This window comes from Diabrotica undecimpunctata, chromosome 2 (assembly GCF_040954645.1).
Source record: "Diabrotica undecimpunctata isolate CICGRU chromosome 2, icDiaUnde3, whole genome shotgun sequence".
In the NCBI taxonomy this organism is placed as follows: Eukaryota; Metazoa; Arthropoda; class Insecta; order Coleoptera; family Chrysomelidae; genus Diabrotica; species Diabrotica undecimpunctata.
The window spans coordinates 142,757,170-142,774,740 of NC_092804.1; positions in this window are offsets into that span (position 1 = coordinate 142,757,170).

Below are 17,571 nucleotides of genomic sequence, written 5' to 3' on the forward strand. Positions count from 1 at the left end.
TGATGCTGGTTTGCCTTAAACTTCACCAGACGATACTTAATATTATCCCCGTATATGCACCGGATGACAGCAAAAACAAGGAAGACAAAGATGCTTTTTATGGACAGCTCCAAGATCTACTGGACACCACAATAGCCGGTAGTAAAACAATAATTCTCGGCGACCTAAGCGCCAGAGTAGGCAACATACCTGTGGCTGGAACTACACAAAGATTTAACGAAGAAACGCTCAAAGACAACGGAGAAAGACTTCTAGAACTTTGTTTAATGAATAACCTCCGAATTAAAAACACATACTTTGACCACCCTATGCAACATAAGATCACCTGGTCAGATACAAGAGGACGTAACTCTATGATTGACTACATTATAACAAACAGACAAATACAACCCAAGAATATAATAGATGTGCGCACTCTATCTTCTGCCAATGTAGGATCCGACCATGGCCTGGTACTAGAAAAAATAAATATAGCAATCATCACACAAGGCAAGTGAAATACAAAAGTAGAAGAAAAGTTAAACATAGAAAGCTTAGAAGAAGAAGGGTCACAAAACTTGTATAGAAACAGACTAACAGAAAAGCTAAACAGCCATAACCTAGAGACTAAAAAGAATATAGAAGAAACCTGGAAAATTATTAAAAAATGTATCCTACAAGCAGCGGAAGAAGCTTTAGGTAAAAGAAAAGTTAACAGAAATAAACGGGAATACAAAACACCATGGTACGACGAAAGGATGAAAGCACTAGCAAATAAAAAGAAACAAACATAAATTAAAAATGAACACTGGGAGAAATTTACCAAACATATGGAATACGACCTCTATGAATCCCAGAAAAAGGTGTGGAAGATGATAAGGAGACAAAAAACAGAAATGAATGAATTTGTACGCACAGATGACATTACGGAGGAACAATGGATTGAGCATTTCACGAAATTATATGAAGAAGGAGAAGAAGAGAACAGAGAAAGGATCATTAACGAAACTCACGATATAGTGCTAATATCAGAAGAAGAGCTACAAGAACGAATAAAAAAAATTGAAAAACAGAAAAGCACCTGGTCCTGATAAGATAAACAATGAGCTGCTAAAATATGGAGAAACAACACTACGCAAATGGCTCCTAAAATTATTTGTCGATATAATAAATACCGGAGTAGTACCAGCGGAATGGAAGGAAAGTCTCCTGCTACCGATACTTAAAAAGAGAGACTCGAGAAATCCTGAAAATTATAGAAGCATTAGTCTGATGAATAGTACATTAAACTTGTTAACGGCAGTCATAAAAGATAAAATCGAGGAAAAAGCGAACATGGCAGATGAACAACAAGGCTTCCGGAAGAACCGCAGCACAATAGACGCAATTTTTATTATCAGATAAATAATAGAGAAGTCTATTGAATATGGAAAACCAGCATACATGTGCTTTGTAGATTTAAAAAGTGCTTTTGACAGGGTGAAGCAAAATTACATCTTAAATTTATTACAAGCTGAACAAATAGACCATCATATAATAAGGACAATTAATGAAATTAACAAGAACAACAAGACCAGAGTTATAATGCCAACAGGGGAAACAGAATGCATAGAACTAAAAGGAGGAATCCGCCAAGGAGACTCGCTCAGCCCATTGTTATTCAATATGGCGATGAATCAAATAATTCACGAAGTAAGAAAACGACACGGATACCACATGGGAGCGCATAAAATCACGATACTATGCTATGCCGATAATGCAGTACTAATTGCTGATAACGAAGATGACCTAGAAAGGCAGCTCCACACCTTCAATATCACAGCGAACAAACTTAATATGAGAATATCAGCAGAAAAAACTAAATGTATAGTGATCAGTTAAGAGCCGCGTAGATGCAAACTAGAAATAGACGGCAAAATTGTAGAACAAGTAATGAAATTCAATAACCTAGGAGTAAAGATTACTAGTGACAGGTATATAAGAACAGAGACCACAAGGCAAGCATCAAAAGCGGCAAGAGTAAGTGGTTGCCGTCGAGAAACCATATGGAGAAACAAATATCTGACCACGGAAAGCAAAATGAAAGTATACAAGACAACAGTAAGACCAATCCTAACATATGCAGCGGAGACAAGGACCGATACAAGAAAGACGAAACAACACATAAACAATATCGAAGTGAAAGTATTAAGATCAATAGCGGGCATATCATTAAGAGACAGACAAACCAACGGAAGTATACGCGAACAATGCAAAATTCAAAATATTCAAACACATGGATAAAAACAAGAAAAAAAAACTGGAACGAACATGTAAACCGCATGGGACCAGATAGATTAGCGAACATCTGTAAAAACAACAAGCCGTATAGCAGAAGACCCGTTGGAAGGCCGCCAAAAAGGTGGAAAGATAATGTACAGTCAACAACGACTGAAACAGAATAAGAGGCAGACACAGGAGTAATCCTAGTCGCGCAAAGAAGAATAAGAAGAATTATGAATCGTCAACACTGACGTCCGGTTCCACCAACGTGATCTAAGTAAAATCTTACCTAAGTTTTGCTTAGTCAAAAAATTTCTTAGTTGTAATTTGTGTTCCACCATACAAGTTGTTACTCAACTTAACCAAGAAAAACCTTAAGTTCTCAGAAATACCAACTTGGCAAAATTGTTAGAAATTCTTAAATTGTTGACTAGTTATTAATACAGAAACAACAAAAAAAGAAGAAAAATAAGAACATTTGTGCCATTTTTGATGCTGTGTTTAATTCAATTTCATTTCAATATTTATTGTAAATGTAAATGGTAACCTGTGTTCTTGTATATTTTGATATTTTATTTTGTAGCTAGTGTAAAATAAATATAATAGTTTAAACTATGGTACACACTTTATTCTATATATACACGATAAACTATACAATTCGGTGGAATTTACAACAAAAAAAATATAACAATAAAAATCCTATCAACACAAGAAGTACGTACGCTATATACACTATAAACTATTATATACTGTATACTACTTTTATACTATATATTACTATACTACGATATTACGATTTACTATACTATAGATTAAATAAGAATATAAACATAAAAAATCAAATTAGACCGAAAAAATTCGAGTTAACCTAACATCGACGATCAACAGAAGAAATTTAACCTCACTTATGTGTCAATATATGACAGAAGATGAATTTCAATGCATGCTACAAGTTAAAATTTTTGCTAAATTCGTCATAGTAGGTTACTTAAGTAATATTTGTACTTAAGTAAATATTTTTAGTTGGTGGAACGAAACTCAACGGACTTAAGTGAAAATTATTTTTTAAAACCAAATTTCCACTTAAACCGCGTTGGTGGAACTGGGCGTGAAAACTTTGTTTTCAAAACTTCCACAAAATTTATTATAATATTTTGTTACTACAGCTGTTTCGGACGTGTGTCTTTCTTAGTGTGATTGTGGTTACAATTTATAGTCTTTACGAAATAGGTTGAGGAGGGGAGAACTGTTTGTCCCAAGTTGGTCATTCAGAATTATGTCTGTGTTTTTTAATTTGTTTATTTCCATAGATTGAAGTAAAGATAGCTTAAGGCCTTTATTTTGGATGTGAAGAATTTGAAATTCGTCATTAAAGGAATGATTATGATCTAGAAGTTGAATTGCGTATGTAGAATCTGTTTTCCTATTATTGAAAGCCCTTTTACGTTCTGCAATACGTTTGTTAAAGGTTCTACCAGTTTGACCGATGTAAGTTTTTGGACAGTCGCAGCATTTAAGTTTGTATACACCACTGTGTAAGTGCTTTTTATTTTGGCTCTTGTTGATTTTAATATATTTGCCTAAGTTGTTGTTTGTTCTAAAAGCTGGTGTTATTTATTTCTTTTTTATGTGTTTGGCTATTTTTGTTGTTATTTTGCCTATATATGTAATCGAGCAGAAGGTACTTTTGGTGGTTTTTTCTCTAGTGGTAGAAATACTAAGTTCAGGGGTTTCTTGTGTAGTTTTTGATTTAAAATTGTATTAATTGTTTGTTTGTTGTACCTATTTGTTGTCTCAAAGTTGTATTTTGACATCCGAATTTTATGTTGTGTAGGATGGGATGATGAATTGTGTATAGTCGTGTCAGTATGGGTAGGTTTATGAAATACGGATAATTCATGTTTATTTTTAAATCTGATGATTTTTAAATCTAATCTAATTTAATTCTCTATGATTTTTACATGTTTATACCTTTTACCAATAACTAAAAAAAACATCCTACACTCCAATCATTTCAATAAAACAACTACAACATATGTAGCTTTTTCGTATAACGCTGAATTCTACTTAAAATTTAATGCGTTTTCGTAATCCCTAAAAAAATATTCTTTTGAAGCAAAACACGCTCATTCTTCTTGTCGGCACGAACACAAGGACTTTTAAAAAACGTAGATATATAATTGGAGATAGTTGAGATGCCTCTCAGATACTTCGCATACCAGCAAATGTCCGAGTTCAGAATAATAATAGAGGTATTAAAGTAGTGCAGGTAGTACGAAAATGTTTCTAATAAAAAATTAAAAGGTTGGCATGTTTTTAAAATTGGTTGATTAGTATACAAATGACCACTAATATTTTAATAAACATTTTATTTTATTATTACTCAAATTATATATTAGTGTATCTGATTCATTCTCTAATGCTGGAGCTATTAAATTTTTTTAACTTTAACATTTTTGTTTTCGTGTCTCTGGTGGGATCTCAAATTAAGACATTTGATGCAGTCATAATGTTCTGTAGGTCTTGTTTTAGAGGTCTAATAGTATTTAAACGAATTTTTCACCTTGTTTCACTAACGGTTTTAAATTTACACTTTTCACGTGCTCTTTTAGTAAATCCCATCGACATGGGGACACAGAAAAGTAAATATAAACTTTAGGGCACAGTTTATATAAATACCGCACAGGGCACGTATAACGCTCTAGGATTGATATCAAGAATCTGTTTTTGAAGCAGTATATGTTTCTCTTTCATTTTCGATCCATTGTCGTACAGTCTCGACCTGGCTCCGTATATATAGACTAGGTAATAGGTTGTCTAATAGAAAATTGCACAGGCCTTCTCCAGTGGTATTAGTTAACTTAGCTATTAGGTATTAGTTACTTAACCCTCCATTAGTCGCGTACGGTCTCACAGACCGACAGACACTATAAATATGCATAAAAACGCCAAATATGCTTGCAAAAGTCCGCCGCTCTATGAGTTTCCCCACCTCATTTGACGTTTCATCGAGACTGACGGCACCGTTAGTTAGTGTGATATTTTCGGTCAACAGCTAATATCGGTCTCAGGCACCAACGCAACTATTTACGCACTATTGTGAAAATTGAACGCAAATAAGGTAATTAAATTATAACCGTAATAACAGCGACTTCAATATTTGTTAGAATCAGTCGCCACAGACACTGAGCAGTCTGACCATGATTCTGTAGCAACTTCTATAGCAACCAACACAATGCATGGATGTACTGTAACACTTTTAAGGACTCGTTTTTTAATTACTTCGTGCCAGTCATTGATGCCATCATTCCTTCCACTCAATGTGACGCCTCTTATCCAACCCCTAGACCAAGAGTTTATAGAAGCAATAAAGAGGAATTATCGGCGGAAGCTTCTTCAGGTACTGCTAACTAAGCTGGATGAAGGGCTGACTGTAATTAAGACATTGAAGAAGATCACGGTTAAAGATGTTTGCTATTGGATTGCATCTGCTTGGGACGACGTAAAAGTGTCCACTATTCAGAAGTCCTGGAAAAAAATTATTTAAGATAGACAACAAAACACAAGACGTTCAAAATGAAACTGATGACTGTGAAGTTGATTCTATAGCCAACCTAGCCAATCAATTACCAGTAGAACAAACAATCTGAAACCAAGAAATCATCGATCGAATGAATCTAGATGAAGAAATGGGACTGACAGATGATGCAATTGCCAATCTAGTTCTAAACGTCACCCATGAAGAAGAAGAAGAAGATACAGATGAGATAACTCAAAAGATTTCTCATTCCGATGGGTTAAAGTCCCTTGAAGCAGCTCTCGCATACATCGAGCAACAAGAAGAATCGACACCATTAGACGTCCTCCATTTTTAACGTTGGCGCAACATCGCCGCCTCAAAAACAGGTATGAGGTTGAAACAAAAATCAATCAAAGACTTTATAAACAGTAATATTTATAAGGTAAATTTTTTTATCTTTTATACTACTTTTATATTAGTTCTTAGTTATTGAAATAAACACATTAATCATTATTTACGTAGGTACACGTTTTTCTATCAGTATAATCAATCTAATACCAATATCAATCAATAGTTACTACAATAATTTTACAAGGTTGTGTAAATAATAAAGCATGTTGTTTTATAAAAATAGCAATAAAATGCATGTATCAATAAAGTAAGGTTAGAATTTCTTTAATTTGAACTTTTAAACTATATTTCATAGAAATGGAACACTGAATTATGATGGTATTATCGTAAAAAACACTATACTTAAAAGAAAGAAGAAGCAAAATGTTAACTTTATAGAAATTAAAAAGTCTTGAGATTGGACATTTCAACTTTTGTTTGGAAAGTAATAATAACAATATGGCCGCCGTGACGTCACACTCCGGCTGTCCATTACCTCGGGTAATCGCGAGTCTACTGTATATATAAAATTAGCAGCGATAATTCTACTGATAAATTGTTTTGCACTTATTTGATGTGGAGACGTCTTCGTAGGCGTAGGACAGTTTGGGTACGTGACATTTTTTTTAAAGACACCAACAAGGAGAATTATTTGTGTTATATCCCATTCTATTAAATGATTCTATTAAATTTCAAAATTATTATCGCAAGAGCAAGCCCAAATTTTATAGGTTAATTACAAATTTTGAAATATCAATGGTCAATGTCATTGCTCAGAATAGTATTTTATATAAATGAATGCGAAATGTTCATCGACCAAACGATCAAAAATTCCAACAAGTCCGAATTTCAAAACTGGACAATCGCAATCGGTCGCTGTAAGTGATGGACGGTCCATCAGTATGACTCTAGGCATACATTTTCATACACTCGTAATGTTAGTCGATCGTGGACGGTCGGTCCGGTCGAGCAGTCTGATTCCTCTCTAATGGGTTGACACATTTTGCACTACACTTTCATTTTTTAAGCTAAGCTATCGAAACGATAGGACTTAGTATTTTAATTTTTCAATAACTTATAATTTTACGAACTTATGAAAAAGGGGCATATAATGAGAGGAAGCAGATACAGGATAATGCAGTTGATACTCAACGGAAAGATCGACGGAAAAAGAGGAATTGGTAGGAAGAAATACTCATGGCTCCGAAACCTTCGGCCGTCAATGGACTGGCTTATCAGCAGATGAATTATTACATGCGCGCAAGATTGAGAACGATATCGGCAAATCGTCATGGAAGCTACCCACGCCTAAAACTTTAGCACGGTACCCAAAGAAGAAAAAGATGATAAAGTAGTTTTATTTTGAGAAATACGTGAATAATTTGAATTTTTATTGAATTCTTGATAAAATTAGATGCGCCCTTAGTTTGACCGGCCGCGTACGGTGTACTCCTGCTAGGATCGGTTCTGTGTCTCCTCAAGTTAAAAGTTGTCGTGTTTTGACATTTCTTTCGGCATGTCGCATTTTTAGCATTTTCGGCATTTTCAAATGAACACAGTATTCATAGTTGTGAGGCGTAGTTTTCCTTGCTGATATGATAGTCACCATTATTTCGGACACGTACATCTAAGGAAAAAATTAGTGTAATTTCTACCTTAATATTTAATAAACTTTTTAAAATGCTTTTTACTTGTATACTTTGTAGTTCTTTCATTATGTATATAAAATTCCTCATTAAAATGATTACGGTTTCCGTACATATTTTAAATATATAATGCAGCTTTTTAACCAAACCGCCGCATAATAGGAACAATTTCTCATGTAAGTACTTAGTAGCCACGCCCGCTGTAATGTATTTCTTGAACATTACAGTGTAACTGTATCCTACGGTATTAAAGTATGACAAATTAATTATACCGTGCGGCGTCTGTATACAATTTTTACATTACGGAATCAATTTAATACCGTGCCGCCCATGAATGGAACGAAATGGAAAACGGACTAGCCCAGATGTAGAGAATAATAATAAGTAATTATAAAACATAAATTATTTTTAAACATTATAATTAGTTAATAAATTTGTTATATAAAAAATTTGATTCGAAAAAAGTTTGAGTTAACAATACATTCACAATAGTGAAAAACAAAATACAAAAAGTTTTTTATTTCTACAACATAGCGGTAATCGAGGTTCGAATCTTCCACTGATTTTTATTTGTTTTTTATATCTTTAATAATTATCAATATTACATTTATAGTCGGTTCGCTATTCCCAGTCCGAACTGTCTAGTGATTAGTAATTATTATTTTTTGCGAAGTTTGTTACTTTTTGACAGACTAGAAGTTGCTGGAAATTACTATACAACCAAGCACACGTGCTCATAGCCAATATTAAAGTAAATAAACGTAAATAAAATAGAACTTTATTAATTACCAACTAACTGGATAAACTTTATAAATTCTGAATTAAACTTTATTCGTTTATTGAAACTATTCTTAAGAAACTCAAGCTAAATGTTACCAAAAACTTTACTGTTTACCAGGTTGGTTGCCTACATTTGGCGCAACTCAACGATATAATATATATAATTTGCCCAACTTTTTTATAAAATATATTTTTTATATATAATAGAAATTTACTTTCTTCATAAATGGGATACATTTTTAAGCGAATTTGATTTTGACACAGCCTTGTGTAAATCCTCTTCTGTAGTAGTTCCTGACATTGGCAAAATAGTCAAAAGTTCTTCAACAAACTCTTCACTGGTGCTGTCCAGGTAGCGCACCAAAATGACAAGCTGTAATATCGCATGACTCATCCAATGACAAAGCAAAATATTTAGTGACAGCCAAGATTTTGTTTTAACGTTTTGTATGTTTCATCTGCCAATACCTGTGCATTCCTTGTGCTTGACGTAGTAGATATTGGAATACGCTGAATAGTATCGACAACGTCCTTCTTATTTTGAAATAATGAATTTCCTGCTTCCAGAAAACACTCTTTAACGATAGACGCGTCACTAAATGGCTTCATATATTTGGCAAGCGTCCAGGAAATGCGTAAAGAAGCCTCAGAACATTTTTCTTGATCGGTCATTGATCGTTTAATAATTTCCGTAGATGTAGTGTAAGTTGAAAGTAAACTCTTAAGTTTACTTTTACGAATTAGAGTTCCTGTTCTGTATTGTTTGTCAAATGTTTTATGTTTTGTTTCGTAATGCCGTTTAACATTCGAACTTTTAATTATTTCCACAGTCTGATGGCAAATCAAACAAACAGGTACTGCTCCAACTCGGTTTGGCAAAGTGAAACAATATAAATTTGTCCATTCAGGTTGAAACTGCCTGTGTTCTGATTCGATTTTTCTTTTCTTCTTATCCATATTGATATGAATGGAAAATATAAACAACGCTAAAACTATATAGAAAACAACACTTGAAAGTATTAACTAGAAACGCGATAAAAAGAATAAAAACATAAACAACATTGAGAATGACGACTGATCGAAGACTGTGATGCGACAAGCAAAACTGAGACTGGGAGTTAAATCAAAGTTAAATGAAAATATCCAATCAATACAAATATCAACCCCAGTGATTTATAGTTTTATTAAATACAATAGAATTATTATAAAATTCCACAGAATGGTTACTATGTCAGAAATATGCAAATTGAAATGTTATTATGAAATACAAAAGAATTTCAAAATTTGAAATACAAAAAAAATCATTTTATTATGGTTCTATTACCTGAAAGTTTGGAAAGAACATTTTAGTTTTATTATAGACTGGTTACTGGGTACGTCATAAATATGCAAATTAAAATAATTTTAGTGTTCAGACATCTTCCCTATTGTAGTTTGCTAAAAGATTATTTTTATGTAGGTATTTCGTGTAATTTTGGAAATTCGTTTAGTCGAAACAAATTGTTTAGATTATATTTCACTATAGTATTAGTACTGTGCATTTTAAAAATGTAAATATATTTATATATTTAGATTTGATAATAATTTTACACTATAATTTTATTACAACATTTTGAATTTAACGGCGGTCCGCAGAAAACAGGCTCAGCCATTTGGTGACCCCTGGCCTAGGAGGACAAATTCGTTCCCATGCTCGAACCGGTATCAATAGAGTGTTATGACTCATTTCAATTCAAACTCGGAAAGTCCAACGAATGTCTCCTAAAACTTGACCATTGTGGTGATTTACCGTACAGAGGTGCCACCTGCTTTGGCGGTCATGAACGAAAACGATTTAATTAAATTGTAAATGGGATTTTAAAAAGAGTAAGACGAGCAGTTAAATATTCACTTTACAACTCAAACTTATTATCATTCGATTGCCGTTAAGGCAAATAAAAACAAACTTGATTAAAAGTTTGTTTCACAACAAAGAAATAGACTACATAGAAAAGTAAAGCAAATTTGATTAAGTTTTAATAGTTTATGGCTAACCCACCCTGATTGAGGACGGTCCTGTAGAATCTTCTCTATAAATTCAATTTAATATCAACGTGCCGCCCATGAATGGAGCGAAGTATTGCGTGAACTTACGTTCAAAATGCTAGTTTCTCAGTGAAGTCATGCCATTCTTCAATTTAAGTTTTTCTTTTTTTTAATATAGGAATGTTGCTGGCAGCTGGTACGTTAAACTGTGAGCGGCTTATCTTCTTATACCTGCTCACTATGTAATTTATTGTTTTAATCATTTTTTTATTTTTAGATTTTAGGTATATAACAGATTGGTGTTTCTTTTTCCAAAAAGAATTTGGGATTTATTAGCAACAATGCGCCTGTAGGGTGATTAAAGATATTTATGTATATGTTCGAGTTACGCTAACATATTCAACATTTTCTTTCCTTTTTTGGATAGAATTATTGTCACCAAAAAAATTAACTTGTTTTTGTTTTCGAAAAACTCTCTGTTTTTTTTTGCTTAAATTGTTTTTATGCATTCTCTCTCTCTTGTCGTTTCCTCATTGCTGAGGATCGTGATTTCCTACAATGCGGGCTGTCAATTCTCTCCATCTCTTGCGATTTTGGGCTGCTCTCATGGACTCGGAAAACGTCTCTCCAGTGGCTTTCTGTACTTGATTTTTATGCATTATGTATTAAAAATGGTAGTTATATAGGATAATTCAAATCCTATAAGCAACTAGGTACTTTGAACCGAATGAAACCTTTAGAAGTGTATTCTGAAATTAGATTTGTCTGTAACCTGACGAAAGACTGTTTCGTGACCAGTCTGAAAGTGTAATTTCGTCGCATGTCGCTAGTTATCAGACATGCTCAGATATACAGAAACTCCAAATCAGAAAGAAGCATAGTGTGGATTCCCTTTTTTGAAGAGAAGTTTCCTATACTGGCGTTGTATTACTTTTTTCTCTACAGTAAAATGCTGACACGAGCGTCACCAAACTAGCGCCTCAAGATGGCGTCGTCACGGGTAGCATCACGAAATAGCGGTCTTCACATCGATTTACTAGTATGTATCAATGCGTTTCTAATCATCATATATTTATTCTAAGATAGTTTAAATTAAAAACAAGCATGAAAAATACTAAAACAATATCTGTCAATAAAAGAGTAAATAAACAGATAAATAAAATATCGATAATAGAATTCAATTCGCAACGATTCTCGAACGGTCAAAATTTAAAAACCATCATAAATTACCAACAGAACTTTTCAGGTTTCAGCTGACAAAAAGCTGTCCAGGATTCTAGCAGTTTAAAAGGGCAGCATTTTATTACCAATAATATACAACATTTTTATTTTATGATTTGTCTTCTGATGCCAGAAAAAAACAAACTATACGTAGACGATACAGAGTTATATTCTGCAGCTTAAGACAACGGATGTTGAGGGGTTAGAAAATCACCTGGAGAGAATTTAAGATTACACAGACAAACTTAAGATAAAAAGAGAAGAAATATACCCAGAGAAGTCAATCATACATATTTAGGAGCAACTCTCTATCGCAGACCAAGAAGATTCAGTTATAGCAGGATACTTTAGAGCTGTGATGTTATATGTAGCCTAAGTGCAGACTTCCACAATAGAAACCAACTGAAAAAAGCTCATAAGATAAGAAAGACGGCATACTACAAAATTATTTAAGGATCGACGTACAAGACAGAATAACAAATGCAACCAACCATCCAAGAAATGCTACAGTATACACCACTGAGAGGGGACCATGAAGGGGACCAGAAATTTCTACCACCAGATCACAAAAAGACTTCTTAAGACCAGGGACATCCTCGACAGAAATAGAGTACAGAGGATACATGGTGAAACCCATAGACTGATTGACCATCTAATTTAAAGACTAGTTAGATGTTTGCTGATGATAGAGAATCAGGAAAGTAGGTACGGTGCCAAAAATATTACCCACAGAAACAGACGTCCAGGAAACCAACAGCATAGTAGAATATAGAATCAGGTAACCGAAAAAGTTCGGTCCCATAAAGCAAGCGGTGCAGAAGCGGAACGATGACACAGAAGAAAGAAGGTCTAAATATATATAATATATTTTTGAAATCAACATATTAGTTAGGACAATAAACATTTTTATTTTTATTAATAAACGGCAGTTAGTCCATGTTCCATGCCATCTAGAGATCATGATACCCCTAGAGGCCTTGTCGACTTTAGGGCCTAACTGGAGCTCTGCTGCTAATCCCAGACTCTGAGGTTTTGGTTCTGAAGCAGTTCTTGGTACCACTTACAAATGTTTCATTTTTTTTCTACTTCCTTGTTGAAGTGTAAGAAGGTTTGTTCCTTCCTTTCGTGATTTTCTTTCATAGTTCTAATTTATCTATTTAAGATAAAACCTTAACTCCACTTCATTGGGAAGAGGTGTTTTTATCATATTTATTAGTGCCTCTCCTTACCGCTCCCTATGAAATAAACTTCTTGCCTCGCTTAAAGGTATATCTAACGTCGCCGTGAGGGTGTATGACTTGTTTTTTTCTCTCTCAGCTTTTCTCTTTTCAGGGGTAGCTGTTCCTTACTCTTCGTCGCCACTTATCTCTGTCCATCGTATCTTCTTCGCCTAAATGTTTCTCTTTTCAGTCTTCTGTCACACAGTCCTTCCATCTTCTCCTCGGTTTTCCTCTACCTCTCCTTCCATTAACTTCTAACAGCTCTATCCTTCATCCCACATAGTTTTCATGTCTACGTCTGACATGACCAAACCCTTGCAGTCTTCGTTCTTGAATATTTTTGAGACTGTAGTCTCCCCGGCTCATTCCCTAATCCAGTCGTTCCTGATCATGTCTCTTCTAGTCTCACCCAACATCCACCCTAACATTTTCCTTTCAGCCCTTCCCCGATTTTTCGATTAAAAAGTACTCCGCTTGTTCGCTTCCAGTTAAACCAACCAGTTCTTAAGTCCCCTCCCTTACTTTCTCTGTCAATACATACATAAAAACTCATTTCTTTTTTATACATCTCCATAGCTCTTGTCTAGGGACTGTATCGTACGCCTTCCCAAGATCTATAAGTACCAAATGTAGTTCTCTATTCTTCTCGCCGTATATCTCTACCAACTGCCTAAAAGCAAACACAGCATCTGTTGTCCTCCTCCTTGGCATAAACCAAAACTGTTCTTCTCCTATCGATGTCTCCTTCCTTAACCTTCGGCCTGCTGTTCTCTCCCAAATTTTCATTGTGTGCGACAATAACTATATCCATCTATAGTTCCTACAATTTTAAATCTCCCCGTTATCTTTATACTGTGATAAAATCACACTCTCTCTCGATGTATTGGGCATCCTTTCTTCCTCATATATCCTATTCATCATTGGTCACAATATATCCTGCAAATACAATTTGAGATTACGCATCCTCTGTCTCTCCTCCGTTGTTCTGCATTTAGCAACTTTCTAAAGTACTCATACCATCTTTTCTTTATTTCAAGATCGGTTCTTGCAAAAAAAAACAGCCAGAAAACGAGAGAGGTATAAACTTGTTAAATACTACGCTAAAACTTACAACAAAAATTTTCCAAGTGCTAATAAATCAGAGGATAAGTTTAGCAGATGAACAACAGGGTTTTCGTAGTGGAAGATCGTGTACAGATGCAATATTCGTTATAAAGCAAATTACTGAAAAATCACTAGTATAATAGACCAGCATTTCTGTGTCTGATTGACCTAAAGAAAGCGTTTGACAGAGTAAGACTCAAAGATGTAATCCATCTTCTGTATAATAGAAAAGTTCCCCTAAATATTATAAAAAGTATCGAAAATATCTACCAAAACAACAAAATGAAAGTCAGAATAGATGGACAATCTACAGAACCTATTTTATCATGGATGAAATCATCAAAAGCATTAACAAAGGAAGAGGATACAGAATGGGAAACAAAGAAATCAAAATACTCTATTACGCAGACAACGCAATATTGATAGCCCAAGATAAAGGTAGTCTGCAAAGACTGGTCCACAGATTTAAAATAACAGCAAAAGAATTTAATATGACAATCTCATCTCAGAAAACTAAAACAATAGCAGTCAGCAAAGAACCAACCAGATGTAAAATAGACACATTAACAGTGAGATGAAATCAAGAATTTATAAAACCAGTGTAAGACCAATAATGATATAGGCCTCAGAAACAAGACCTGACACAGCCACAACGCAAAGGCTACTGGAAACGGCAGAGATGAGAGAACTGAGAATAATTACAGGAAATACGCTGAGAGATCGAAAGAGAAGTGAAGACATTATAAGAGAATGTAACGTACAGTGTATAAATGAATGGACACAAAATAGAAAAAAAGAATGGAATAACCACATAAACAGAATGGAGGAGACTCGTGTCGTCAAAATGGAGTGACAACCTTCCATAGAGGTATTAATTCGCCAATTAACAAGCAGACTTGCTTATAAAGAGGAAGAAAAAGAAGAAGAAGAAGAAGAAGAACATCGGTTCTGAACACTCTTCTACCCGCACCATTAATCTGCCGCACGTGGGACGAGTCCTTTGATGATTTGTCCCATGCTTTAGCACTGCTGTATAACCTTTTCATCTCCTCTGGTGTTTCCAACTCTTCATACAGCTGTGCAAACGATCTTTCCTTAGCAGTAGCTACAGCTCAATTTGTTTTCCTCTTTGCTACCTTGTATATATCCTTATCTTCCTCTCTTTTAGACCTGTCATACTTCTTTCTTCTGTCTAGCCTTCTGGTGCACTTCATCGTTCCACCACCTAGTTTCTTTGTCTCTAGGAGGGCCTTTATCAGATGTTATTCCTAGCACTTCCCCTTCCACTCCCACCACAACCTTTCTGTTGACATCCCACCAGTCATTTACCGTAACTTTTTCCTCAAGCTCATCTAGCAGGCAGTTTTATTAATGTCGTAGATCCAATAGTTTTTATGTTGACGTACTTCAAGTTTATCTCTACCTATATTACTTTTTATTTTTTGACCACCAGTCCATTTTTTAATTTTCTTATTATTATTTTACTTTATTATTTAACTTATATTTTTAATTTTGTTAATTGCAGTACATCGTGACATTATACATTTTAAATTCATTTTTGATAACACTCCTTCATCTTTGAAAACACTCCTTACAACTTACATCAACGGCACGCCTTCCCTACAATAAACAGCAAATATCCGGAAATATTAAATTTTACTTATATTTAATGGGTGCGTCTATGAAAAAGGATTTATTTCTAATACTTTTATAATAATTATAATGTTTTAAGTTGACTCATGATATATACTGAATGATTACTCGTACTTATAGAGGATGTGTAAAGTGTAAATATTGCTTTTTGGTGAAATATTAGAAAATTTTTGAACTAATCTGAGAGTCTAATTATTCTTATGATAATCTATTGATCTATTATCTTAAGAACCTATAAATCTAATGCTATTTTTCTATCTCTTACTTTCCTAATTAATGTGAAGTGGTAATTTACCAAAATTATAAAATTGGAACTACTCTATAATATGGTTCTGAAACTACTTCCTTGTGGCATCTCTATCTTAAATATTATGTTTATATGGAAATTAGCCACAATTATTGATTGTAATGAAAATTACCTTTTTTAACTAACTGGTGTCTAACGTTTCGATTTCCACTCCGGAAATCGTTTTCAAAAAAGATTATTTTAAAAATTGTGCCGAATTGTATAACTTATATCTTTTCAAAATTTATGGATTGACATATGCTTGTCCTCGAACTTCTAGGCAACAGCATTCTTATGGTTGAAAAAATCTGAGGGTGGTCTTTTACCTAGGAATATAAAATTCTGAGTGTTTTGTGTTTTTTTTGTGTTATATGTTTATGTTATATGTTGTATTATATGTTATACGTAAGTTGTGTAATGTAGGTTTGTGTTCTATAGTTAGCACTGTGTCTAACACTGTGTTAGATTGTCGTGTATTGTGTGTTGCATATGTATGGATTGGAAATTGTAGGTGATATTTCTCCGACTTCCTATTACTCCGCTATTATTAGTATATTATTGTTATTGACTTCTTCTTTTAGTAGTAGCAACCAAAGCCTGGTACATTCTGTTGATGTGTTTGCTACACATTTTTCTTCGTTAAATGGGATGAAAGCTGCTTCTTTGACTTTTTTTTTTTCATGTCTGTGTTTTTTTTCATGATTATTGATGCATCTTTTCATTGTACTCTGTGTTTGTTGTCTCAGGCATATTTGCATATTTGGGATTTGTCTAAGTCTCTGTTCTTGATATATGTTTCATGCTCGTTTATCCTGACACTTAGTGGTGTTGTTTCCGTGTTTTTAACACATAGAAATGTAGTTTTTTATCTTTTTTGTGTGTTGTTGGGTTTGGTTTTGGACAGCATAAATCTCAGTGTGTTGGTTGTTTTGAATATTGTTGTGATATTGTATTTTTTCCTATCCTTCTCAATTTTTTTGATAAGCCCTTTACATATGGTATCGTTGTCGTCTTTGAGTCCGTTCTTGTGAGTGTTTTTGGATTGCTTGTGGTATTTTGTTGTTTTCTTTCTTTAACCTTGTGAAATTCCTTGTTTATAAATAACAATGGGTAGTCAGTTTTAGTTAAAACCTTTATTAGCAGGGTTGATAGAACGTTAATAGAAATGTCACTTAGATAGAGCAAATTAATGAATATATCTACCTAGACCAAATTCTGAAACTTGACAAAGAGAACCAGTACGGAAATCACTAGAAGAGCAAAACTGGCATGGGCAGGATTTGGAAAACTCAGTTGCAAACCTGGACACTAACCAAGGCAAATATGAATGAACTACTAAACTAGCTACAATAAAAAGTGCAATGGAAAGATCAATGTTAGGTATACAAATGTCTGGGTAAGATCAAAAACAATGGTCGAAGATATCACAACAAAAATTTCCAAGCTCAAATAGAGCTTCGCAGGCCAGACTGCTATGCTAGACAA